At 44.7% G+C, this 26,010-nt stretch overlaps 1 protein-coding gene across 4 annotated transcripts in view; it reads left to right on the top strand.

The window, feature by feature from the left end:
- SPATS2L (spermatogenesis associated serine rich 2 like) overlaps nt 1-26,010 on the top strand; it is a 146,480-nt gene that overhangs the window by 10,497 nt on the left and 109,973 nt on the right. For all 4 annotated transcript variants that reach the window (XM_081096135.1, XM_081096132.1, XM_081096134.1 and 1 more), the window contains exon 2: nt 14,909-14,957. The gene's annotated coding sequence lies outside the window, so the exon portion shown is untranslated. The remainder of the gene's footprint in view (nt 1-14,908; nt 14,958-26,010) is intronic.

Consider the following 26,010-nt stretch of genomic DNA (forward strand, 5'->3'; position numbering starts at 1 on the left):
TTGTGGCCTATGAGATACGCAGAGCTTCAGGTTTTCACAGAGGAAAAGCCGACCAGTGATCGGGAAGCAGAGCTTAGCGTTTGGAGCAGGAGGCAGGAACGTGGCGGTGAGGGGAAGAAGCCATGACCATCAGGAGAGAGGCTCACAGGATCAGGTTCCAGGGAAGGCTGATAGGCAGCGCGACTCCGCGTGACTCAGCGCGCTCTCCTGGGAGTTCGCACGCTGTGTCCTGTTGAACCCTTCGCTTCTGAGCGGTTTTGTTTCTTTGCTTTTACCTACTAGGTATTAGTAAGAGATTCTGTTAAGGGGAAAGATTCTGTGCTCAAAATAAAAGGATGAAAGTCACCCATCTATAGAAACGGCCTGCGAAAGTGGGGGCCCCCCTGCTGGGATTATTTCTCCCCCACTTGCAGGATCTGGGAGCGGTTTAGGCCCCATGCAGGCGCCTCACAGCTCCCTTAGTGACTGTCCAGCCTGCTGACCGTGCAGCTTGCCTGGCCAGACAGTTGACCTAGGAAGCCATAGCAGCCTCATCCTCGGGTAACCAAATCTTCCCTTTGTCTCCCACATTCCCAAGTCCCTGCTTCGAGTTCTTGCATAGCAAACCCACATGGCTTGGGGTGAGTGTGCCATCACGTATCTCCACGCCTCCCTGGACGGTAGTCTTGCCTCTGAGCTGCAAGGCCTGCCCCTCCCTGCTACTCCCTGCCAGGCTTCTTTAGGCTCCTTCAGGCCTCCAGCAACCGGCAGGAAACTCTGTTCCTTTAATCATTGGTTTCATAGCTTACCTGGATGCTGGCTGGTCCTTGGTTCCAGGCCCCTAACACCAAACACTGCTCACTAATTGGCAGCTCCGCCGGTCTGGAGGTCCCTTTGTACCATATGTGCAGCTTGGGAAGAAAAGAGAAGGCGCAGGTAGGGCTGGGTTTTTCTAAATTGTGGTACAGCTGCTGCTTTGTCTCCTGTGGGCAGGCCAGTCTCACGTGTGCATAAGAAAGGCGGCTGCCTCCACGAGGTGATTGCAGAACCTGCACCCCTCAAAAGAGCGCTTCAAATGTCCGCGCTTCCACTTTCCTGCTCTCTGATATGGGAAAGCGTATATTACAACTCTGGGCTTTTTCCCAAGACCAGTACGATTTAGAAGAAAAGGAAGACACATTTGGTCCTTGAATGCCCTGGCTTTGACTCATGTAATTGGCTGGCTCGATGAACTTGAGCAAATTATTTAATTAAGAAACCTCAGTTTTTTCATGTATGGCGTGGGACTAATACCTATTTGTTTTGTTATGGTTTTATGACTAAATAAAACAGGATATAAAGTGCCCAACAGCAGGGCCTAAACTGCAAATGCTATAGAAGTGGTAACTTAGGTCCTTGGAATGAATAATTGTATAGACTAGCGGTTCTCAACCTGTGGGTCGCGACCCCTTTGGGGGTCGAACGACCCTTTCACAGGGCTCGCCTAAGACCATCGGAAAACACATATATAATTACATATTGTTTTTGTGATTAATCACTATGCTTTCATTATGTTCAATTTGTAACAATGAAATTGGGAGTCACCACAACATGAGGAACTGTATTAAAGGGTCGCGGCATTAGGAAGGTTGAGAACCACTGGTATAGACCCTTCCCTGCGACTGGGAAGGAAGAAAAGAAGGAATCTGGGTCGAGGGGCCCAGGTTTTACCCATCCAAGGGCACAAAAGGAGCAGAAGGAAGTTGCCTTCACATTTTGCTTGAGGCCAGCCTTGCCTGGTGGTTTGCATTTGTGGAAATATTCACCTGGGATTATGAATACAGCAGGAAGCCATGGAAAAAAAGGCATGTTTACATCTTCTGCCAGGAAAATGTAAGAATAAACAAAGCAACTTTTTGAATCTCTGAATAGTCAGGTACACCAGCCATCAAAATAAACTTTTATTTCTATGCTTTGCTGACAAATGACAAATAAAGGACGGTACTCAAATACCCTGAAAGGAAGACTCAGACACAAATTAGGTACCAGGGACAGATTTCACACTTATGTTGCCGGAGCCATTCTTTCTGTAGCTGTGGGTGTTTGGGAAGTTCTTTTGTTGTAGCTTTTGTTGCTTACAGAAAGGGGGAGAAAGCTGTAGTGTACTGAGGAAGAATGGTTTTGATTGGAGGCAATATTGTTCTCAGTGTGGGCTGACTTTCATATATTACAGTGATTGCTAATACATCACTGAGAAAACCCATTTGTTGAAGTGCCATACAGCGGTGAGATGGTCGGATCTGCCACTCTGCCACTGCTGATCAACGAGAGTTTTTTATGGAAATGTGGGCCGTGTCGTTGAATTTGTAAAGGGGAAAGTGGAGGCTGTTATGCTGGCTACGTGATTACCAATGTCCTGGCCTAGAGGGTCTTTGTCTTCCTCAGGCATTCCCCCTGGGAAGGGTGAGTGCTGGCCTGGATTCAGTACATGGGTTGACTCCCCCACTGTGATACCATGGCCTTAGCGTAGTCCATATTGAAATTGTGAGCACGCAAGGAGAAAGTGTAAATCTCCTGCCTCCAAAATTAAAAATAAAAGCTTATTTAGTGCCGGTTTGTGGCATTGAATATATAAACTCAGTTATTGTTCTGGTAGTCCCAGAGCAAGAACTCTTTCAGCTATAATGGATGATATCAACTAAAGTTACCATGACAACATGAATTTATCATTTCTAAACTTTGGTAGAATTTGACTCCTGGTCTCCTCTGGATTGCATTTAAATGTAGTTATTTCTCCTTTATTAAGGCCAGGCATATTTAGATATTGCTAACATAAATGTACTGGGAAGTCCATAAACCTTCAGGGAAGTTTCTGATGTGAAGTTAGAAGCATTGACTGTGGGCATTGGACAAGGGTAGTGGATGCTGGGGTCTAAGATTCCCCCAAATGCAGTGTCCAAGTCAGCCAGCTGCCATTTGTGTTTTTTTTTGTTTGTTTTTATCTTTATTGTTGAGAGAATTACAAATGTCTCCCCCGCTTTCCCCCTTTGCCCCCAGCCGGGTGCCATTTGAAGCATGCCAGGGACGAGGAGTTCACAATCTTGTGATACCGAGGAATTTTGCTGACAGAGCCTGCAGAGCTCCGAGACCTTAAGCCCCTTTAGATGTGGTTGGGCCAATACTCACTAACAAGCACAGACACACAATACTATTGACACCTGCCTCCCTGAGCTTCCCCACTAGTCTGCCGTCACCCTTTGGGGTGCCACAGAATAGACATGTACCTTCTGTGTGGCGGCTCTTCACATATTCCATCATAGCTATGGTATTTCCTACCATATGTGGCCCCAGGTCTTTCCACAGTTCCCCAGCCTGTTAACACTCCTCCGGGCACCCGCCATTCTGCCTGTGCCATTTACAAATGAGGCAGCTTGCCCAGCGGCATGGCTCAGTGATTGAGCATCAACCTACGAACCAGAAGATCATGGTTAGATCCCTGGTCACTGCACATGCCTAGGTTTTGGGCTCGTTCCCCAGTAGGAGGCGTGCAGGAGGCAGCTGATCAATGATTTGCTCTCATCATTGATATTTCTATTTCTCTCTCCCTCTCCCTTCCTCACTGAAATCAACACAACACCCTACTCCTGAGTTCCCCGAGGGGTAGATACGCAGAGCTGCTGCTGACTGCCTTATTCAGCGCCCCCTTCTTTTATTAATCTCGTCAAGTACTGTGTTGGCCTCCGTTCTAAATCAGGGAGAGTCCATTGTTAGTTTATATCTATAAAGTCAAATAGAACCTCCCAAGTCTTTTTCCTACCAACTGCTGCAAAGCCAAGTGTTCCTTATCCTGTCCGTGTGCAGTTACTGTGTGAACCTTATCCTTGTTACATTTTTGTCTCTTTTTGTAGAATTTTTGAATTCTCATTAAAAAATCCAACCCGTTAGTGGTACTTCTTTCACTTGTCGGTTACACCTTTGAGAATGGTACTTTCTCTGTCATTGACAAAATGTTGGTCACAACACAAGCCAAAGATAGAGAGAGAGCCCTTTGACCTTCTGGAGACCCCTGACACCCATCTGTGGATTTTGGTAGCTTTTTAACTAGCTGGGTCATCTTTGACTTGCGCTTATTTTCCCGCCCCAGGTTGTCTAAGAGTCAGGAAAGGGTTAGTCAAATGCTTAGTAAAACTGTCATCATTGATCCACTTATTGCCAATCCTAGACCCTCGCCTATGAAGTGAAATGAGATTCATTTGGAGCCACTGTTAGAATGCATTAATTTTTCTTTTGACAAATTTACTAAAAAGCTTATCCAAACAACCTTATTTTCAATTTATGTAAAAATAATCTGATGAAATAAATTCATACCTTGCCTATCATTCCATGGTATTTCCTACCATATGTGGTCCCATGAACTTGTTTGGTTCCAGGAACTGCCTTTTGGCCCATCATTCCGTTCTCTGTGGAGTGATTGCTGTGAAATGACTCGGTGGTGTGACAGGAGATCACTCCTCAGGTGTCACTCCGGCACATCATTATCTTCAAACTCCTGGGAGTGACTGTGATCAAGCCGAGGCAGGTCCAGACAGTGCGCAGGTCTCTGCAAACAGCTCTGACAGCGTCGCTACATGGCCATGACGGAGCATGCGCCGAGGGCAGTGTCCCTGACGGTGCTTACTTTCTCTACATGGAGACTTATATGCTACTTGAGAAGGGTTATTTTCCCCCTTCACACAAACACTTTGGCTTTTTATGTTAATACTAGGAGCCCAGTGCACAAAATTTGTGCATGGGTAGGGTCCCTAGCGGCTGCCGGCGGGGGCCTTCCTTTGTTCCGTGCTGCCCCCTGGCGGTTAGCGCGTCATAGCAAGCGATCGAACTCCCAGTTGGTCGAACTCCTGAGGGGACACTTTGCATATTAGGCATATATATATATATATATATATCAAATGTCTGTCAGATATACATATGGTGGTGTCTGTACTTATTCATGTACAAATTAGTCTTTTCTTTTCTTTTTTACTTTGGACCCAATGGAAAAAATAACTTAAAGGAATAATAGCACTGAGAAAGCCAAATCTACCATAAGTCAAAGGATAAACTATCATAAGTACTGTCTCACATTTCCTTTTTTGAAAAACATTTTTTCTAGTTGTGAAAACGATGCACACTCATTGAATTTGGAAAATATACTGAAATGGATAAAAATTATTAAAAATTAGCTAAAATTTCACCACCCAGAGACTGTCATTGTTGGCCTGTCATTTATTCCTTCCAGATATGCATGTGTGTGCTGTAGGTACGCATGTATGTGTACATTGGCGTGTGTTGAACAGCCTTACGGTGGACCCAGATGTCTGTGCTGAAGAGTCAGTGTCACGTAGTCATTAAACATGCTTTGTAATCAGACACTCTGAGGTTCCAGTCCTGGCTGCGCTACTTATGCAGTGACTGTACATCGTGATGATGAAGACTTCAGTTTCTATTTCTGTAAAATGGGGATAATAATATGCATCTAATAAGTTTGTTGTAAGAATTAGTAAGATAATGAATGCAAAGTATATAGCATGCCTCGTGGCTCATAGTAAATGCCCAGTAAATGTGAGCTGTTATTATTATATAGGTTTTCTTGTCTGTTTTCCTCACTTAAACTTTAGGGTAGCAATTTCCCTTGTCATAAAATACGATTTGAAAAATATTCGGAATGACTGCATATATTTCAATATATGAATATATCTTAATGTAATCATTTCTCTATGCTTAGACCATTTCCAATTCCTTGCTATCATAAAGAGCACCACCGCTAATATCTGTACATTATCTAAGTGCATAGACAACAGATTCAAAATGAAATACTAATGGCATTTCATAGAGAGGCAGAAAAAGAATAACAATTCTTTAGTGTCTACTAATGTACCAGGATTTACGGCAGGTTTTTTACAGCAGAATTCTCACTGAACTCTTCCACGGCTCTGCTGAGGTGCATCTGTTAACCCCATTTTTCAGATGAGAAGTCTGAGGGGCGATAAGTAGCTTGCCAGGGTCACAGAGATAACGGTGGTGGAAATGGTATTTGACCAGCTGTCTGATTTCAGAGCTTGCGTGTTTCCATGCTGGCATGCAGTCCGTGCCTATCTTTTTCAAGGCTGGAGGAATGAATAGTGACCATTGTGCATTTTACAAAATGTCACTCGGTGCCACGTAAAAGATAGGACACTTGGCTGGAACTCTTGGCTTGCTCCGTATAGTACCTTTTGTGTGCGTATGTTCTTATATGTTTTGGAATCGAGCCTCATTAACATAAGGTGTTAACCGAAGGAAATAAAACATGATGAAAGCAAACCTCAGCGAAGAAAATATTTATTTATTCAATCATACAAAGTCATCTTTGTTTAGTTGTATGGACTAAGCCAGAATTACTTACCTCACTAAGAAAAGAGAATTCCACATAGATCAATGTAGGAATTAAACAGTAATAAGAGCCAGAGTGCATTAAGGCGGTCAAAGGAGTTGTAAGTTTCACTACTTCCATGTGAGGGTTGAAAGGGAAAATCTTTAGCCTTGGCTGTCAGATGATACACCAGCGAAGAGCTGTAATAATTGCTATAGGTCTAAGTATAGGTATAGGGGAGAGATAAAGTATACGGGGAGGAACCCCTAAAGAATTACTTGGTGAACTGTCAGGTTGTCTTTAAAAAGTCAGCCATTTGAAACATTTATCTTGGCAGCTCTCAAGGCTGATAGTGTGGCAATCAATTTTGTAGGAAAAATGCATAATTAACATGAAGATGATGGTATAGGTATTGCCAGTCAGTAGCTAAGAGTTTCTCAGAACAAAGGAATGATTGAGGGTGTCTTTTAATAGGGTAATCCTGATTTGTCATTTTGTAGGTCTCAGTTCTTAGTAAAAATAAAAGAGAAAAAAACCCTAATGTGTAATATTTCGGATCCAAGAGGTACTCTGTTGTATTTTCTAACCAACCGCTGCCCCATCAGAAAGCTACCTTTGGTTTTTGAGTTCTTGAATTTGTATAGCTCTTGAGCTTACCCATGCTTGTCTTTGAATTGTTCTCGTTTTCTTCCGTCATTTTAGTTCTTGCAAGGGAGGGGCAGTGTCATTCGAGCCTTCCTAAGAAGGCGTGGGATCTTGATAGAACATGACCGCCACCTGGACCTGTGGAGGGTATGTCCCGCCAACTTTGGCAGGTGGGAAGGGCACACCAAGTTCCATTCAGGCTGCCTGTACAACTCGTGCGTAGCTAGACCTGTGAGCAGAGACTTGCATATGAATCTGCAGACTGGATTCAAGACGTGGCTCCGTGCTTAGTCTGATGCTGGGCAGTGCTGTGCTATCTCTGAGCCTGGCTCCCTCAGCCCTCACATGGAGATAACGATGAGTGCAGTCAAAGGTCATATGGGGGATTAAATGTAGTGAGCAAACTACTTGGCTAACTCAGAAGTGCTCTTATGATTAGTTTCCCAGTTATTAATTAACTAGAGGCCCAGTGCACAAAATTCGTGCACTGGTAGGGTCCCTAGCAGCTACCTGCTGGCTGCCGGTCGAGTACTCCCTCCCTTCCCCGGCCGCCTGCTGCCACCACAGCTGGCCAGGGCCTCCCTCCCTTCCCCCAGCCGGCTCCACCCCCTGGTCAAACTCCCAGATGAACTTTCGGTCGAGGGGACAATTTGCATACTATGCTTTTATTATATAGGATGGTCACTGGTCATCCCTCTTGAGGAGAAGCGATTTACCATTTAAAATATTTTCAAATGAATAATGGGGCTATTAGTAAAATATACACTGAGTGGCCAGATTATTATGACCACCCCATCAGTACTTCGTTGGGCCCCCTTTTGCCTTCAATACTGCGGCGATTCTTCTTGGCACTGACTCCACAAGATGTTGAAAGGTGATGCGAGGAATCTGACACCATGCCTGATGAATAACACTGTCCAGTTCTGTGAGATTTGATGGTTGTGGAACCAGCTGCCTGATGGCTCTTTTAACTTTGTCCCACAAATGCTCAATTGGATTGAGATCTGGTGATTGTGGGGGCCACCTAAGCAAGGTAAAGTCTCCCTCATGTTCTTGAAACCACTCCTGCACAATATGAGCACCGTGGCATGGCACATTGTCTTGTTGGAAGAAGCCAGCTCCATTGGGATATGCTGCCGGGGTCCAACCCCAGCAGGTCCAGGGGTCCCCAAAGGTGTGGACGGAGTCGGCGAAGAAGGAAGGACACGGAGACGGAGTTCAGTTGATCAGCAGCCTAGCCAGGATCTCCAGCCAAGTTCTGGTCTCGATCTCCAGAGAGGTTCTGCTTAGGATCTCCAGCCAGGTTCTGTGTCCATGTTCTCTTGCTAGGTGCTCCAGCCAGGTTCTCCAGGTTCTCCAGCCAGGTTCAGTCACCAGGTTCTAGTCAGGTTCTCTTGCCAATTTCTGTAGTCAGGTTCAGTCCAGGATCTCTTGCCATGTTCTCTCGCTAGGTTCTGTCTCTAGGTTCTGAGGCCAGTTTCTGTCCAGGATCTTTTGCCATGTTCTCTCCAGCGAAGTTCTTCTGTCCCTAGAGCACGTTCTGTGTAGGTTCTGTGCCTAGGTTCTGTCTCTCTCTCTGTTCTATCTTCTTACATCTGTATTTATACCAGTTGATTCCAATCCTATCAATCTCTATTTCAAAGGTTAGGGCGTTTCTTATCTCCATTCCAGGGAGTAAAGATTATGTAGCTTAAGCATGATTGTTCGTAGTTAAAGTGATTAATTACCCACCTGGCATTTAGTTAAGAGGTTTTATTCCCTCCCTAACTTCAGGGGAAAATCCCTACCTGGGGAAACAACCTTTCTCAGAGACCTTGGTTAAAACACATAGTGCCAAGAAGGTGAGCAAACATACCAAGAACAGCATGCCACATATGCCAGGTCCCTTGAAACAGCAAGCATGGACCGGCTCCCGGCAATATGCCATCAACATGATAGGATGAATTTGATCAGCAACAATACTTAGGTATGTTGTGCTATTCAGACGTTGTTTCACACGAATTAAAGGGCCCAAATCATGCCAGGAAAACATGCCCCAAACCATAACACTGCCCCCACCAGTTTGAAGGGTTCTACTCATGCATGTGGGGTGCATGCTTTCATGCTGTTTCCGCCAAATTCTCACTCTGCCATCTGCATGATGCAACTGGAAACGTGATTCATCAGACCACATGACTTTCTTCCAATGCTCGACTGTCCAATCCTTGTGTTCCTGTGCAAATTGGAGACGTTTTATCTTGGTAACTGCAGACAGCAGAGGTGTCCGAACAGGCCTTCGGCTTCCATATCCCATATGATGCAGTGTATGGCTAATTTGCCTACAAACATTAGGTGATCATAATAATCTGGCCACTCAGTGTGTGTGTGTGTGTGTGTGTGTGTGTGTGTGTGTGTGTGTGTATAAAGGATATATATAGGAGAGAACATTACATACCTTTGTTAGAAAGCAAGATATGTTTCTAGAGTTGGGAGAAGGGAGATGTTAAGTATGTAGTGATTTTTGTCTTTTGCTGCACATTTTACAATAAATTGTACTACATAAAAGTCTATACCTATATTCATTTATGTAGCAAATCTCTTCATAAAGAAAATTTCTGTTAATCTGTGATTTGGGCAACATCATTAGAACACAATTCCAATACAGAAGACTGGACAATCCCTTGGAGTGAGCTAAATGAGATTTGACCTATATATCAGGCTTTTCATGGTTTTGATATTTTTCATTTCCACATGTCAACAAATACCTGGCTTGATATTAAAGCCAGGTAAATCAATATTTCTTGCTGTAATCAAGGTACAGCAACCAATATCCAAGGGCAACATATCCCCCACAGCCATATTCTGTTGAGTACAGAGATTTATCACAAACCTCACTGATTGAACTACCCGTGGATGAGTAGGATGAAAATATCAACATAGCCACCATGAAAAAAGAAAAGCCAGAGAATCTATAATCTTGTCCTCCCCCCTCATTTAAGCAATATCATAATTTATTCTGCCCACTTTAATCATAAGGAATGACGATATGGAAAAGATCTTGATTGTGGTAGCTGTGGGTCTGCTTTAACCCGTCTCCCAACTCCCATCCAACCAGAAGATGTCTGAATATAGAGCAGTATAGTAGCAGGTACCAGTGAATCCGTGTCTCAGACTGTAGGAAGCTAATAATTGTGATGACTAGGAGAATGGGATGGAGCAAATTCCTTCTTACTCTTTTTCTGAACTTTTAACTCTTAGAAGATTTCTGTTAAAAATTCATTCGCTTCTATAAACAAATGGCCTGAAGCATCTATATACATAAAAGCCTAAGCGACCGAACGACTGGTCAACCGGTTGCTATGACACGCACTGACCACCGTGGAGCAGATATTCAATGAGGAGCTGCCCCCTGGTGGTCAGTGCACTCCCACAGTGTAAACACTGCTCAGCTGACCAATGGGCGCCAGATGCAGGGCTCACAGCTGGTGGCATGAGCCTCTCACGATCGGGACTGACTGGGCGTGAGCCCGCAGCAGGCGCAGCAGGGCTGGGATGAGCAGGAGCGGCAGGCAGGAGTGGCAGTTCGACATCCCCTGAGGAGGTCCTTGATTGCGAGAGGGTGCAGGCCAGGCTGAAGGACCTCACTGGTGCACGAATCCGTGCACCAGGCCTCTAGTCAATTTATAAACACCAATGAATTTATTTACTGTTATCAGAGAAGCCTAACTTCTCTTCCTTGTGTACTATGAATAAAAGAGTGATTGTCATTTATTCAGCCCTTACTCTGTGCTAAGCGCTAACAGTATCTCATCTATAATAGGTGAAATGTTGCTTTAAGGGATGCGTTATTATTTCCCTTTCATGTGCAACTCAGGCTGCTGAGCAAGTTATGTGAAGGCACCAAGCTAGAAAGGGTACAGGCTTGGATTTGAGCCCAAGCTTGTCTGATTCCAGCGCCTTTTCACTTTTACATCAGGTGATTTTCCATAATATATCATAAGATTGAAAAAGCAGTTGTTTCAAATTGTTAAAGTAACACATGCTTATTATAGGAAGTTTGGGAAGCAGATAAAATTATAAAGAAGAAAAGGATCACCCATAATTTTTCACCCCAAAGATAATCACTATTAAAATTTTGATTACTTTCTTTCCAGGCGTAAGCAAGCTATGATTTATATATCCAAGGAGTATTGTTCCTCAGATTTGTCATCTTTGAAGTTTATGCATGTGCTCCAATAATGTTGCCATTGCTTAAAACATTTTTGGAATTCCTTTCAGAGTAATTTAGGAACCAAATTCTCTATAGACTCCCAAGCACAGGGTGCTTCGATAGAGACAGTATGTCCATTACCTGATTACCTATCAAAATAATACATTTTTATATCTTCTACCACTTTGTGCCTTCTAAAGTTATATGCTGCCAATATTTAACCATCTGTAAAGAATATCATCATTGCCTCTCTAAGAACATAAACATCCTGTGCTGATATTTATTGTGTTAGCAGATGGAATTTATTAAAATGCTGCTTTCTCCCATGTCAAAGATTGATGGACATTTTGGGGTATGTTGAAAAGTCTTTATTAAAAATTAAATCTATACATGTTTAATATCTCATCTGACAACTCGTGTGTTATTTATGACATTGCCAACACAATATTTGCCTTTTGTAGTTCATAATATCAAAAAATTTTGTTTTTCAAAAGTTTGAAAAGCATATTTTAAAATCAATTTCTTGTTAATGGAAGTAATATACTCACCAAATTAGTCTCCTCTAAGGAGTTTCTGTGGAAGCAAATATATCTAAGTGTGATGAATTGATCTTTAAATAAAGTTAGTAGCATCTTGTGTTGAAGTAAATGTTTCTCAAAGGGGCAGTATGTGTATACTCACACATACATGAGGAGAGATTGCTATCAAAATAGCCAATGGTATACTTCATTAAGGTCGAGAAAGTCAACTAGTTATCTGCCAGCTGAGTTCTCACCTCTGAGTTGTTGCATACAACACTGTTACTTTAGAAAACAAATCCTACCCTCTACCCAAGCATCTCACTGGTTGTCTGTTTCTGGCTTGTTTTCCACATTCTTTTTTAAAAAACATTTATTGTTGAGATTATTACAGATGTCCCTCTTTTTTCCCACCATAGCTCCCCTCCACCCGGTTCCTGCCCTACAGCAGGCCCTCCCCACCCTATTGTCTGGGTCCATAGGTAATGCATACATGCATATAAGATCTTTGTCTAGTCTCTTCCCACACCCCCTTCCCTCTGAGAATCATCAGTCTGTTCCATTTCCATGCCTCTGATTCTATTCCATTCACCAGTTTATTCTGTTCATCAGATTTTTTATTCATTTGATTTTTAGATTCAGTTGATGATAAATATGTATTTATTGCAACTTTGTTGTTCATATTTTTTTTATCTTTATCTTTTTCCTCTTCCTCCTCTTAAATAATACCCTTCAACATTTCATATAATACTGTTTTGGTGACTTTAGCTTTTTCTTATCTGTAAAGCTCTTTATCTGACTTTAAATTTTTAATCATAGCTTTGCTGGGTAGAGTAATCTTGGTTGTAGGTCCTTGCTGTTCATCACTTTGAATATTTCTTGCCACTCCCTTCTAGCCTGCATAGTTTCCGTTAAGAAATCAGCTGACAGTCGAATGGGCATTCCCTTGTAAGTAACTAATTGCTTTTCTCTTGCTGCTTTTAAGATTCTCTCTTTGTCTTTAGCCCTTGGCATTTTAATGATGATGTATCTTGGTGTGGTCCTCTTTGGGTTCCTCTTGTTTGGGACTCTCTGAACTTCCTGGACTTGTAAGTCTATTTCTTTCACCAGGTAGGGGATGTTTTCTGTCATTATTTCTTCAAATAGGTGTTCAATATCTTGCTTTCTCTCTTCTTCTGGCACCCCCATAATTAGGATGTTGGTACACTTGGAATTGTCCCAGAGTCTCCTTACACTATCTTCATATTTTTGGATCCTACTCTACTGTTGAATCCCTACATATTATTCTTTATTTCAGTCAGTGTATGCTTAATGTCTGACTGGTCCTTTTCCTTTTTTTTTTTTTTTTTTGGCATTCTCACTAAGATCCCTAAAAGTCTCACTAAGTCCCTTGGAGGTTTCTAGAAGATTCTTGAATAACCTTATAACTGTGGTTTTGAACTCTATATCCAGTAGTTTGCTTTCTTCCATTTCTTTCATTTGCAACATGTTTCTTTGTCTCCACATTTTGGCTGCTTTCCTGGGTTTGTTTCTATGTATTGGGTAGAGCTGCTAAGTCTCCTTGAGTTGATAGAGTGGCCTTGTGTAGTAGGTGTTCTATAGGGCCCAGTGGCTCATCTCCCCAATCACCTGAGGTGGACATTTTAGGTGCACCCCTTTGTGGGCTGTGTGCACAGTTTTGTTGCAGTTGAGCCTTGATCCTGTTGGTGTCACTGGGAGGAATTGGCTGTGAGGACCAGCTGCAACTACAGTGGAAGAGCTGCTGTGTAGGATACACCACTGTGGAGCAGGACTTGCTTCAGTGGGGCTTTGGTGCTCCCTGAGTCTGCCCCTTGAGTGTGTCGCTTATGGAGGTATAGAGTTGTAATCGGGTATGGTCTGACACTGACCACTGGGTACACTGGCTCCTGGGTCTCCAGGGAGGTGCAAAATCAGCCACTGCCTGTGGCCACCCAGCAGGAGCTACAGAGAGATCTGTAGATTCCTCCTTTTGTGTTGGGTTTGGAAGTGCCCAGATGAGGCCCAGCTGTGAAGCAAGGCAGGCTGGTGCCGGTGCTGGGTCTTGGGCCTTTTATTGATCGGTTTGGGGCTCCCTGACCCAGCTGCAGCTTGTTTGACAGGCCCTTCATATGCAAAAGCCACTGCTCACAGCTTGGATGGGGTTGTAAATTGGATGGGGCGGGTCTTAGGGAATCACCAGGGTGGAGCAAACAGAAATGGCTGCTAGTCAGCCCTGGGACTGGGGAGGTCCCAGTGTAGGAACAATGATCCCTGCGAGCACTCCGTCTGGAAGAAAGCCGCCCCTGAGTTCCTGCCCCGATGCCAGGCAATCCAGTTTCTCCTCATTTGTGTCAGTGTTCCCCAGAGTCTCGCCCTGGTGCTGGAGCTCAGACGAAGCGGGACCTTGTAAGGTCAGTTTGTGGTGCTGGCCTTTTAAGAGGAACAGCTGGTTCTCCAGCAGCCTCTGTGTCACTGAGCCCCAGTTACACTGGTGGTTTTTACAGCCTGTAGTTCTTACTGCTCATAGGGACCCCTTGCTCCTCTGGGGGACCTCCGCAGAGATGATCTCCCTCCCGATCCAGTCTCTGGGGCGAGATGGTCACAAGTAGAATCCCTGGTCCACCACTTGCCCTGTATGGTTTGATGAGACAGGTGATTTGACTCTTTGATGTCTCATTTTCTCCATCTGCAGAATGCCAGGGTAATCGTGCCTACCTCAGAGTGCTGAAGAGTTAGCCTATTTGAAGCTCTAGAACAGTGGTTCTCAACCTTGGCTGCACATTAGAATCACCTGGGAGTCTTTTTAAAATCCTGATTTCTGGGCCTGGAATGATTTTAAAAAGACTCCCAGGTGATTCTAATGTGCAGCCAAGGTTACCACTGCTCTAGAATAATGCTAGGCACTTTCTAAGCAAGCAACAGATGTTACCTATCGCTGTCATTATCGTGTGCTCAATTCGTTGCACGACTTCTTTAATATCCAGTCTTCACAACAACTCTGCTAGGGATGTACTAGTACCTTCCACTGTACTATTGAGTAAACTGAGTCACAGAGAGGCTGCTCTGCCCACACAGCTATTGTCACGAGTAAGGGCAAATTCCAGGTCTGTCTTGCTCCAGAACCTGCAGCTGGGTGTGGGTAGGATGGAAGTGGGTGGTGTGGCTGCTAAATGTGAGATCTGACCTCCCAAATTTCCTTTTCCCTAGAGCACTCCAGAACCCAGGCTGCATCAGGAACACCTCTGTGGCTTCCCGGGTAAGTAGCAACGGTCCTTCCCTTCTCCATATCCTCCTCCCGTGCACATGGCCAGCTGTCCTTGCGCCTGCGGCTGACTCCCAGCGGCCTCGTCACAGCCTGGTCAGCCTTTCAGGGTCTCAGCGCAGGAGTTCCTGCTTATAGGTGTGTAGACGGAAGTCACTTGTAGTGGAGTATGGGGGAGGGGCAGTGGGCCCAAGGCACGTCTGCCTCATTTACATTCCCCTTCTCCACCTACATTTACATTTCTGTGGGTTTTCTAGGGCGGTGTTATGCATGTCAAATACTTCAGAGTCCCGAAAGAAAGTATTTTACAGATGTCCCTGTGCTGTAGAAAGGAATTATGGTTAAGCGTGGCGGGCTCTGGGGCTGGACTGCCTGGCTCTCCCTCCTCGGTGATCGCCAAGTTTGCTGTTGTTGACGTTGTCGAAGGTCTTGCTCCAGTGACTCTAGGAGTAGGACTTGCAGTCTTCAGGGCTCACTTGGCGTTGGGTGGGAATGGAAGGACATAGGCATTTGAGCAAGATGACGGGGCTGGCTTTGCCTCCTGCTTCTGCTGCCTGGAAATCGTGCAGTCTTGCGTGTCCCCTGCTTCCCTGAGCCCCCGTTTCCTCCTCTCTAAGACGGGGATAGTCACACCCATCTTGTGGAGCGGTTGGGATGTTTCTAGCCATGGTACATAAAGGGGCCTGGACGGCATAGACTCTCAGTTCAAGGGTGTTCACTGTTGTCAGTCACTAGTATTTGAAGGGGCTCGTCAGAAGTATTTGCTGGGCAGTGAGCGTGGTCTTTCTGGTTCATCATATTTTCCCTGACCTAAACTATTTGTACTCCCACCCCACCCCCAGGAGTTTTGCTTGTTTAATTTGTTAGCAAGCCATATACTTATTGTGAAAAGATCATCTCTGGTTCAGACCCTGTCAAATGATTATAAATTCCAAATTGAGGTAGTCCAAATTAATGGGGCCTCATGGCACCTGGATGTTTCCATGAATGTTTAATCTAAACTTGATTCTTTTTCCATAACCCTGAAATTTTACTGGTACGATGACTAACTTTGAAACCATTAATGTTGGTGGGAGCTGGTTTTTTTCCATGAATGGAATAGAATATTTTACTTCCTCATATCTGAATTGTGAATCACCATGAAAACACTTTATTGTTGTTCAAAGAGAATTATTACAGAAACTCCTGGTCAACCCCTTCTCTCTCTCTCTCTCTCTCTCTCTCTCTCTCTCTCTCTCTCTCTCTCTCATGAGCTCATGCGCGTGCACACACACACACACACACACGCATACACACTGCTTCGTTTTTCTTTCTCTTAGGCAACTGAAGAGTTACTATGTACATTCCGGCAGCCTTCTGCCCATCAGACACACAAGGGCACAATCAATTCCTGTTTTCTCAGAATGTACCAAATAATCAGAATCTCTGATTATTCTGCTGGAAGGCAACAAACAGCTTGATGGAAAGATGTACCAATTGAAACCAATTCTGATCATATTTCTGTCGGGAGAGGGAGAGGCCTCCAGCTGCCTGTCACTAATCGGATTAGAGGTGGGAGGCAGGAATGCTGTGGCCTGCAACAGATTGCTCTAATCGCGCGCTGGAACACGACTTCTACCGACTGCTTCTCCCAGAGCAGGGACAGGGGACGGCCGTTCTGTAACTCCCCTGGCCAGTGGGTGGTGGCCTCCAACATGTGTCCTGTGAGCACACTTAAGGAATTTTCTAATTACAGTTCAAAGGCTTTTCTTTTATATTTTTATACTCGCTCCGCAGACATCCCTGACTGCAGTGATTTCTCCCTCGGCACAACTCTGGTGCCAGCACTTACAAAAGAGTGATGAGATGGCAGATGAAACTCACAATAACTGAAGAGGTGTCCGAATTCAATTAGGAGGAGGCCTCTCCCGTGTGGACGCCTAAACCATATAAATCCGTTTTAATCGTGAGCTGTGGTGCTTATCTGGTCATGTTTATTTTGGGTACAAGTGCCAGAGCTGGATTTAGACCAGAACTCCACATCTTTGAGCCCTAATGACTAATTTGGGTATCCGTTGGATCCCTTAATTCATTTCTTAATTAGTTCTCTCAGAGTTAGAGCTGCTTGGTTACAATCATTTCCACAAAATGTTCATAAATGAAAACAAATGTACACAGATTCCCCCCACTAGGGCTCATACATTTTTGTTCTGGTCTTAAAAGAGCTATTCTTATTATTATCAAAATAATAACAACAATGACAATAGCAAAAACGAATGGGTTGCCAGGCAGTGCAGTGGAGTCTGAACTGAGACACCAAGAAGTTTGGTTCTGATTTCCAACGCAACTCCTTACAGCCATGGGATGTTGGTCCAGTTACTTTCCCTATCTGTGCCTCAGTTTCCTTTTGAAAATGGGAAGAATAATCAGACCTTCCTCATAGGGCTTTTCTGAGGATTAAAACAGCATTCCAACATGAGCTAAAATCCAGAAAGCTGTATAGGAAATGTCAGTTATTAAGTTTGCTATCAATGAGACAATGGGTGACCACTGAAGGGTTTCACTGGTGCCACCATATTGTCGCCTAAGCATGTCCCATCTCTGTGGTCCGTTTGCAGATCACTCATGACTACAATGAAACATCAGGAACTCTGACGTTGGAATTATCTTTGTCATTTGTATTTGTACTCCTCCGTTTGGCTACAGGATTAACATGTTTGGCTTTTCATGTTTGATCACTCTGAGTGTTAACTGGAAACTTTTTTGCTGCAAAATGGCTTTAAATTTTGAATGGACATTTTATTCTCTCAGAAGACATGTATTGGCCCTCATTAAAAGGAAAAACTGTGCTTACGATGTAAAAAATAAATATGTGGGGGAGGAGATTTGGGGCAGTTGGCTTCAATAAATTCATTGGAAATTCTCAAAGTATTTTTTAACATAGTTAATATCATAGTTCAAATTTAATGAATGTGCCAAGTGTGGAAGTCTGGGGAAAGATAAATCTAGTAATTTAATGAGCTCGTGGCTACATAAGAGTTAGTTAATGTGAAAATTGACTGCTGAGAGTCAAACTAAGTTAGATGGGACCCGTCAATTCCATTCACCCACACTCGTGTGTGTGTGTGTGTGTGTGTGTGTGTGTATGTGTACATTTTAGAGAAACGTATACTCGTGTGCATCCGTAAATAGGTGTGCAGTGTTCTTAGCAGCATTATTTGCATTCATCTCAAATTAGAAACATCCACAATACCTATCAGTGGTAGAATGGCTGAATAAATGGTGGTGTTATCGTAGGATGGAATACTATATAGTGATGAAAAAAGAATACACTAAAGCTACCCATAACACAGATGTATCTTAGAGATATGATGTTGAGAGGAAGAAGATACAAAAGAATACATAACAAAATTTTTCTATTTCTATGAAGTGCGAAAACATTAAAAACTAAACTCTGTTGCTGAGGGGTGCATACATAAGTGGCTAAAACTATAAAGAAAAGCAAGACATGTATTACCAGAGGAATTAAGATAATGGTTACCTCTTAAGGGAGGGTGTGCTGGGAAAGAGAAGGGACCTAGAGGGCTTCTGAGGGTGCTGGCCCTGTTCCGTGTTTTGACTGGGCTGCTAGTTACATGGACAATATATAGTCTATTACAGCCAATATGAATGTTTTGTGTGCTTTTCTGGTTGTGAGTTATTGTTTAAAGTTTTTAACGTTTTTTTAAAAAATGCACTGTCACTGTCTTTTCAGCCAGGATTGGTTTGTTTTTGTCCTGCATAGTTTTAGGCCTAGAGATTCCTGTGGTTGTAATTGGCTCCAGAATTGAGCTACTGCCTGGCTGCTCAGCAGGGTGGCCTCCCAGGAGGCATGTGCGCCCCTAGGAGCTCCTGAGACTGACTTGGGGGGAAGGAAATGGATTAGAACTTGCGTGTCCGTTCACTTTATCATGAAGCATTGTGATAACTGGATTTATCATGACAGTCAACAGTGACTCCTGACACTGGCATCGTCCCAGGGTCCACATGCAGGTGGCCGGTGTCATCACCTGGAGGGAGGGAGGGGAGGCCTCCCCTTCACCACCACTTCCCCTCCGGTTCCTCTGCTTTGGTGCGGAATAGATCGTGCCTGGGTAACTGGATTTACAAATTCTCGATTTTAGTTTTAGCAAATCCTCACAAACTAGCAGTTGCTTAAAAAGATTCTGCAAAGAATGCCCATAAATTAAAGGTAACTTTAATATTGCAATCTGCAAGAAAATGGCAAAAAATTTAGAGTGAATTCTTTGTCAGCCACATTATGAGGTAATGACAGTGACCATTAAATCAGATCAGGCAAGAAGCTGGCCACGAAACTCTAAATTATCTGGATGACATATGGATTTACAGCCACTGTGGTTAATTAATCAAGAACCTCATCCCGTGTGTATTTGCCTTGACATAATCATGATTAGCAAAACATTACATCAATTCCTTATTCTGTTCCATTTTGTGCATGCTTTTAAAGGTATAAGAACATGTATATGGATTATATACAAAAAAACAAACATATTTGAGGACACATGCTCAAGACATGTAAGATGGAAACATATCGGGACACCACTGGCATCTAGTTCAAAGGCCACTCCTTGCTAATAGGTACAATGTGCCGAAGCTGGCGAACTCGCTCTTCATATGGAAAGGAGGCGCCTCTCAGTCCTAATTTCTCTTATTAGCAAATGTCAACATGATGGCAATAATTTACATGTTGCACTTTATTAAAACTTCTCCCAGCCACTGAGTTGGAGCTGGCGAGCAAGAGATAGCAAGTCCTAACTAGAGAATTGTCCCCTTTGGATTATTCACTATAAAGCTATAAAGATGGCGGAAATTCTTTGTTTTTCAAGCATGTACACATATGAAGTCACCACATTCTATATTGTTAATAAAAAAAGAAATGTCTTAGGGCAGGTGTACCACGGAAGAAAGAGATGGGAATAGCAATCATTTGTTGCGTAGCTTCTGTTTTCCAAGGTGCTGAGTTATAACATCATCTATGGTTCATACTTTTGTACCAACTCTCAATACATTAACGACCCAGTGCCTCACCCTGGTTACAAGGATGATTTATTATTCGTTAGATTTTAAGTGCTGACTCATGGAATGCTAAACTTATATTGGCAGCTGTTGTCCAAAGGTTTGCAGATGCCCCGACTAATGCTTCGAAAGACCAGCATTGGCATAAATCACTGCATGCATAACTTTTCAATAAAGTAATGGAAAGGATTTTGTATTCTGGGTCCTGTAAGCCTTGGTATTTGGAGGTTACTGCACATAGAAAATTCAAGTAAAGGGGTAAAATCTTTTCAGGCTTTAACTCTTGACCTTTGGGCCAGCCATAGTCAATAGCAAAAGCATCTTGGTAGCTTTGTTCTAACCCTGAGCTCTCTTGGCTCTGAAATCTGACACAATGCCAAGTACAGGCCTAATTGCATTCCTTGTTACTGGGAAAAAAGAATCTCAAAAGAATTTTCCTTTTATTTCAAGGGGTACCTTGAGCATTAACATTTTCTGGAATAGCAAAATTGTTTACAAGCTTTTGCAGAGCTTTCTGAAAAGAGAGCGTGAACAGGGCTCCGGCGGCCAATTAAGAGGCATGTGTTGCTTACCTAGAGCAGCAAAGAGTGAGGGAGATGGATCAAAGGAGTAGGAGAGATGTGGCTTTGTACTCTACGAGCTTGATTTCTGACTGATGAGCTGGTGTCCTCTTTTCTTCTTTCTTTATGGTCTGCCCAAACATTTAGCAAGACAGTCAGGATATATTCTGCTAGCCCCATAACAGACCACTGACTGTCGGAATGTAAGTTCTGCTCAGCAGTAGCCCCACCCCCCCTGTTATGCCCATTGCCTGGTACAGAAGAGATGTCCAGTTAGGACCTGCTGAATGAAGGGATATATTCAGGCAGATCTTTCTGTGATCTCTACATTAGTGAATTATATATTGCACCAGATATACTCTGGGCCAGACTAACTCTGATCAAAGAATCAGCATCAGACTCTAGGATCTTCCAATACAGGAGCCAATACTCTGGTTGGGGAGCCAAACAATGAAGAAACAAGTAACCAGGCGAGTAAACACAGTAAGTATAGCTAAGTGATAAGGGCGCCAGAAGACCTCAGCGGGGTGTGTGCTGTGATGCGGACCACGGGATTGGAGAAACCACAGCCAGAACAGCGTGGGAACTCAACAGTATAGAAGGAATTGGTATTACCTCCCAGGGGGCTTCATTTACCCCGGAAGCTAGCGGACCCAGGGGAAATGTTCAGCGTATCGCAGCTTTTCCTCATGTACACATGTGTCGGTTCTGACCACACCGACCCTACCAGTCTCGACTTGATGGGAGTCTGCTTCTCACACATCAGTTGGCTGGTGCCTCGTGCCAAGGCCAAGGGTGAGCTTTCTGCTTCACATCCCTTCTCCAGGCTGCAGCTTCTCTCCCCAAGCCAGGCATCTGTCTCCCAAGTGCCTGCTGTCTGTCACCGAGGAGCCAGAGGACCCAAAGGGAGGAGCTCAGCACAAATCTATCGTCAAAGCTGAAAGGGGGAAAAGAACCTCAGCCAGCGCCCCGCTGACTGTGGGTCAGAGTGAGGTCTTTGTGTCTCCAGGACAGAACGTTTAGTGTAGGTCTGACCCGAAGGGCAGCTCCCCGTCCAGGCCTGCAGAGCTGTGCCCACCGGAAGGCTGTTCTATGGGCTCACCAGTCCCCTTTTTCCTGAATGAAAAAATGCGAATGTGACCTCCTGACTCTCCACAACACGTGACATTATTGTATGTGGGGCAGAGAGTCCGTAGGACACGTACTTGCCCAATGACACAGCAGTTCATTTCAGCTCAGAAGCTGGAAGCAATGCTAGCCTGGCCTTTCGTCCATGCTTTGTGGGAATGACCACAGTCATTTTTGCTTCACTCTTCATCACCGTCTAGCATGCTTCCTGTTTATGCTGTGAAGAGCTGTTTTTAAAGACTCCTTAAGGGATAGCCTTTAATACACTCTTTTTAAAATAATTATTCATCTATAGTTCCCACTTAGAATGCCTGAGAGTTTAGGAATATAGAAACTTCTTAAAAGAGAGATGCTTAATGGTCTATGCAGAGTATTGTCAATCTTACACCTAGTTCAGTTCATGCAAATTATGTTTAATCAGCCATTCTGGAAAAGTAGTAGATATTTTAGAATAGATTCAGAGCCGAAAACCCACCATTTTGCATTTATGTATAGTATTTATAGATAAACTTCTAGGAGTTGTATTTATAGATGCAAAAAAACGTTTGCAGTAACAAAGTCACTTCTTAGGGACTCAGTAATATGAACAGCATGTCTTGTTGGGGCCTGAAAAACGTTCATGCGGGACAGAAGATCCCTGTGATAAAAACTCTTTCTCACCTTCAAAGTGTGACACAGGTGTAATCTGTTCGTTGTGTCCACACCCAGACCCTCAGCGCTGGGCTGACAGCAGTCTGTAACTTGAGTTTCCGTGGTGAGCACGTTCCTGTTCCAGGTGAGATTTCCTCTTTCCCATGTAACTCCTGTGTCCTACCCGAGCTCCCCATGTGGGTTCCTTCCCGACTTGAACCCTCCCGTCCACACTGTGCCACTGGAAGCAGCTTCCGTGATGCTCTAGAGCAGTGGTTCTCAACCTTCTGGCCCTTTAAATACAGTTCCTCATGTGGTGACCCAACCATAAAATTATTTTCTTTGCTACTTCATAACTGTCATGTTGCTACTGTGATGAATTGTCATGTAAATATCTGATATGCAGGATGGTCTTAGGCGGCCCCTGTGAAAGGGTGTTCTACCGCCAAAGGGGTCGCGACCCACAGGTTGAGAACCGCTGCTCTAGAAGGAGCTTTTGTTTCTAGAAGGAACCTCAGCCCGCATCACATCTGAGCTCCATGGATGCGCCAGGAGCCACAGCCAGGCCAGCTCCCAGTCCCCCGCGTGTCCTACTTCACGCGTGTGGTCCTCTGTCGTACCTGCTGCCCCACGGCTCCTGTGGCGTGACGCCCTCTTTGCTGCCTTGGTATCTTCCGCAGGCTGGTCCTTTTTGTGTAGTTATTCCAGCCACCTGTGGTTTTTCTGCTCATCTGGGTGGTCCCTCTGTTCCCCCCTAACCTCCCAACACCGCATTCTCTGCCTCCTTTTTTGCTCCCACAGCCACACACGAAAACTAGAAATTTTAACAAGCGCCCAGTTACTTCCTCTGCAGATTTCCCAGCCCTCTCCCCTGGGTGACACTGATCTTCCCACAGCACTCCACGAGGCCCCCATCTTTCTTCTCCTCTCCTCATAGGAGGCGCACGTGGAGGGGGTGGGAGAGCTTGCGGGGGGAGGGGGTTGCTGGCCCAGAGAAGTGCTTCGCTGTCCACATGGAGGACCAGGCCACAAGCAGCAGACTCCCCTTCCCCCCTGCGCCCCCCCCCCCCGCCCTGCGCCCCTCCCCCCCGCCAGTCACCATGAGCTGCACAAATATTATTGCCATGTAGCTTGATCTTCCATTGTGCTCTGAAATAACTGAAAATACTTAAATCACGTGCAGTATTTTTCTGGAAGCAAAAAGAAATGGGATCCTTTTAGAAGCCACCCTTGAACTTTTGCCCTTTTCTGACTTTTTGAGTCATTATATTCCAGTTCAAGGTTTCCTTTTGTGAGAAATAGCTAATTTCTCTGCTGATAAAATGAATCATAGGAGCGCTGTAATTGTTAGAGATAAGGATGCCTTCCCCCCCCCACCTCCCCCCCCCACTCCCCCCCTCACCCCTGGCTTCCAAGCACTTAGCTCTGGGAACTGGGTCTTGCAAACATTTCTGAAGTGTTTACTGTGGGCCAGGCTCTGGCCGACTAACTTCCTAATTCTTTAACTGATTTAATGTATTCACTAGTCCCCACAGCAGCCCTGGGAGGTGGGTAGTATCGTCCCTTGTTCTTGCTTTATGATGTAGACACACTGAGGCAGAATGAAGTAACCGGCCCAAGGTCACCGAATGACCAGTGGTCAGGGCCTGGACTTGAACCTCGGTGCCCGCTTCCATGCCCACGTTCTCACCACCCGGCAAGCTGCCTGAATGACTCAGGTGCGCCGTGGACCCTTGGGGAGCCTCTGCTTTCTCGTCTCCAAAGTGACACAATAACACTTACCTTCCTACGTTGTGGTGAGGATCCAATAAAATAATTATATGAAAGGGCTGGGTAGACTGTGAAGCACAGAAACGTCAGGCGACCTGTCCACACGCTATTTCCTGTTAGCCAGGTGGGCCTCCTGCTGAGCGTGGCCCGTGCTCCTGCAGACACTGCTGGTTCAGATGGAAAACTGTGAGCTCTTCTTGTCATTTCAGAAAACCTTGGGTTTCACAATGGAAATGGGCATGTGTGAGTATGTAGAACATGGGCGGGTCTCAGCATGGAACTTGTAATGTGCCAAGCACTTTCATGACATTCACCCCCATTAATGTAGCACTTAACACCCCCTCCCTTTTCCTCTAAATCACAAAAGATTGCTTTCTGCCAAGTGTCTGCTCACACATACTGGGGACTTGGCCTGAAGTGCCCTTCAGTGCGTCACATGGAGTCTGGGACCATGTCTTTTCAGCCTGCGACCCCGAAACAGAAATGATATCGAGCAAGATTTTGACCAATGGAATTGAGGTGGAGAAGAGTCCCAAGATGAGGACTTAGAAAGGCCACGCACTAAAGAGCCAGGCTTCCAAATGCGGATAGGAGACCGAACCGGCCCTCTGCAGTGTGGTGGGCGATGCGGGCCGGAGGAGGCCTGGGAAGGAGGAGCAAGAGTTGGCTAAGAAGGCCCAGTGGCCGGAGGGAAGGGGTTTCATTGCAGCGGATCTAGTGAGAGGCATTTTCCCTCCCCCTCTGATGCGGGGCCTGCTTTCCCTGCTGCTGGGTCCTGGCACTTTGCGTCTCACATGCTCTTAAGTCAGAATGTGGGAGATCTGGGTTCTTACAGTCCCTCAGGGGAGGTGAATAGCCCAAAGGCTGGCTTTTGGGGATTCTTTGGAGCTTTTTAAATGCATCCTAGAAATTGAGTTCTTCCTGGCTTTTTATGGGGCTGGTATTGCATCCCCAGGGGCACTCTGCTGGGGGGTCTTCCAGGCAGGATTCGTGATCACAATGAGCTATTTTCCCCTCTTTTCTGGATGAGAACAATATCCTGCCATTCAGTGTCCAAATATAGCAGGCAGTTATGATAGAAGAATATCCTTATGTTAGGAAAGAAGTTGGCACTCTCAATGATGTGAAAATGTCCAATTTAGAAAACACATTTAAAAAGAAAAGCTCCTTAAAGTCGTCCTTTTTTGGAGTCAGGTGGAATAAATAAAACGCTCACAAGGAAATGTGTGGTCTGACACCACAGTCCACTTCCTGTCCTGGGTCTTGCAGGTACTTGTTGATTTTGCCTGAACTTCAGATGTTGTTTCTGTCGTTTCACTAAAATGTCAAACTGCAAGCTGGTTCTGGCATCTGATCGGGAGCATAATTCGCACGATAGATTGTCCAGCTGGTGCATGTAATCGAAGCACTGGAAGAATGTTACCAGGGACTGACCATCTAGACTCCTTTTGAGCATATTGTTAAGACTGCGTAACACAGGGGAGGGCAAAAAGGCATCAGATCCCAGAGAAAGAGTCCAGATGGAACGTGTACGTCGGTTATGGTTGGCAGTGTATAATTAGGGAGCTCCTGGAGAGCTGGGTTGTTGTCCCTGAGCAGGGTGCAAGGATGATTTCTTTCCCGGGTTCTTGTCCAAATGAATTCTAAGAAGGAAGCCATGGACAAAAGGTGGTAAATGGAAAGAGTGGAAATTTCTTGGAAGCAAGTACAGACTCCCACATCGTGAGGCGGTCCCCAGGGGGTAACCCCCAAGCTCTTTTTTGCTGAGGTTTATAAAGGCTGCAGTTCTTTGTCTCTTCATACTGACTTCTAATCGGTAGAATTTCAGCTTCAAAGCCCAAACCCCAAGTGGTGCTCCCCTCTTCCTCTCCCCTTCAGTGGTAGAATTCTCTGTCTCCTGTGAA

Source organism: Myotis nattereri (assembly GCF_964212035.1).
Source record: "Myotis nattereri genome assembly, chromosome: 7".
NCBI classification, from domain to species: domain Eukaryota; kingdom Metazoa; phylum Chordata; class Mammalia; order Chiroptera; family Vespertilionidae; genus Myotis; species Myotis nattereri.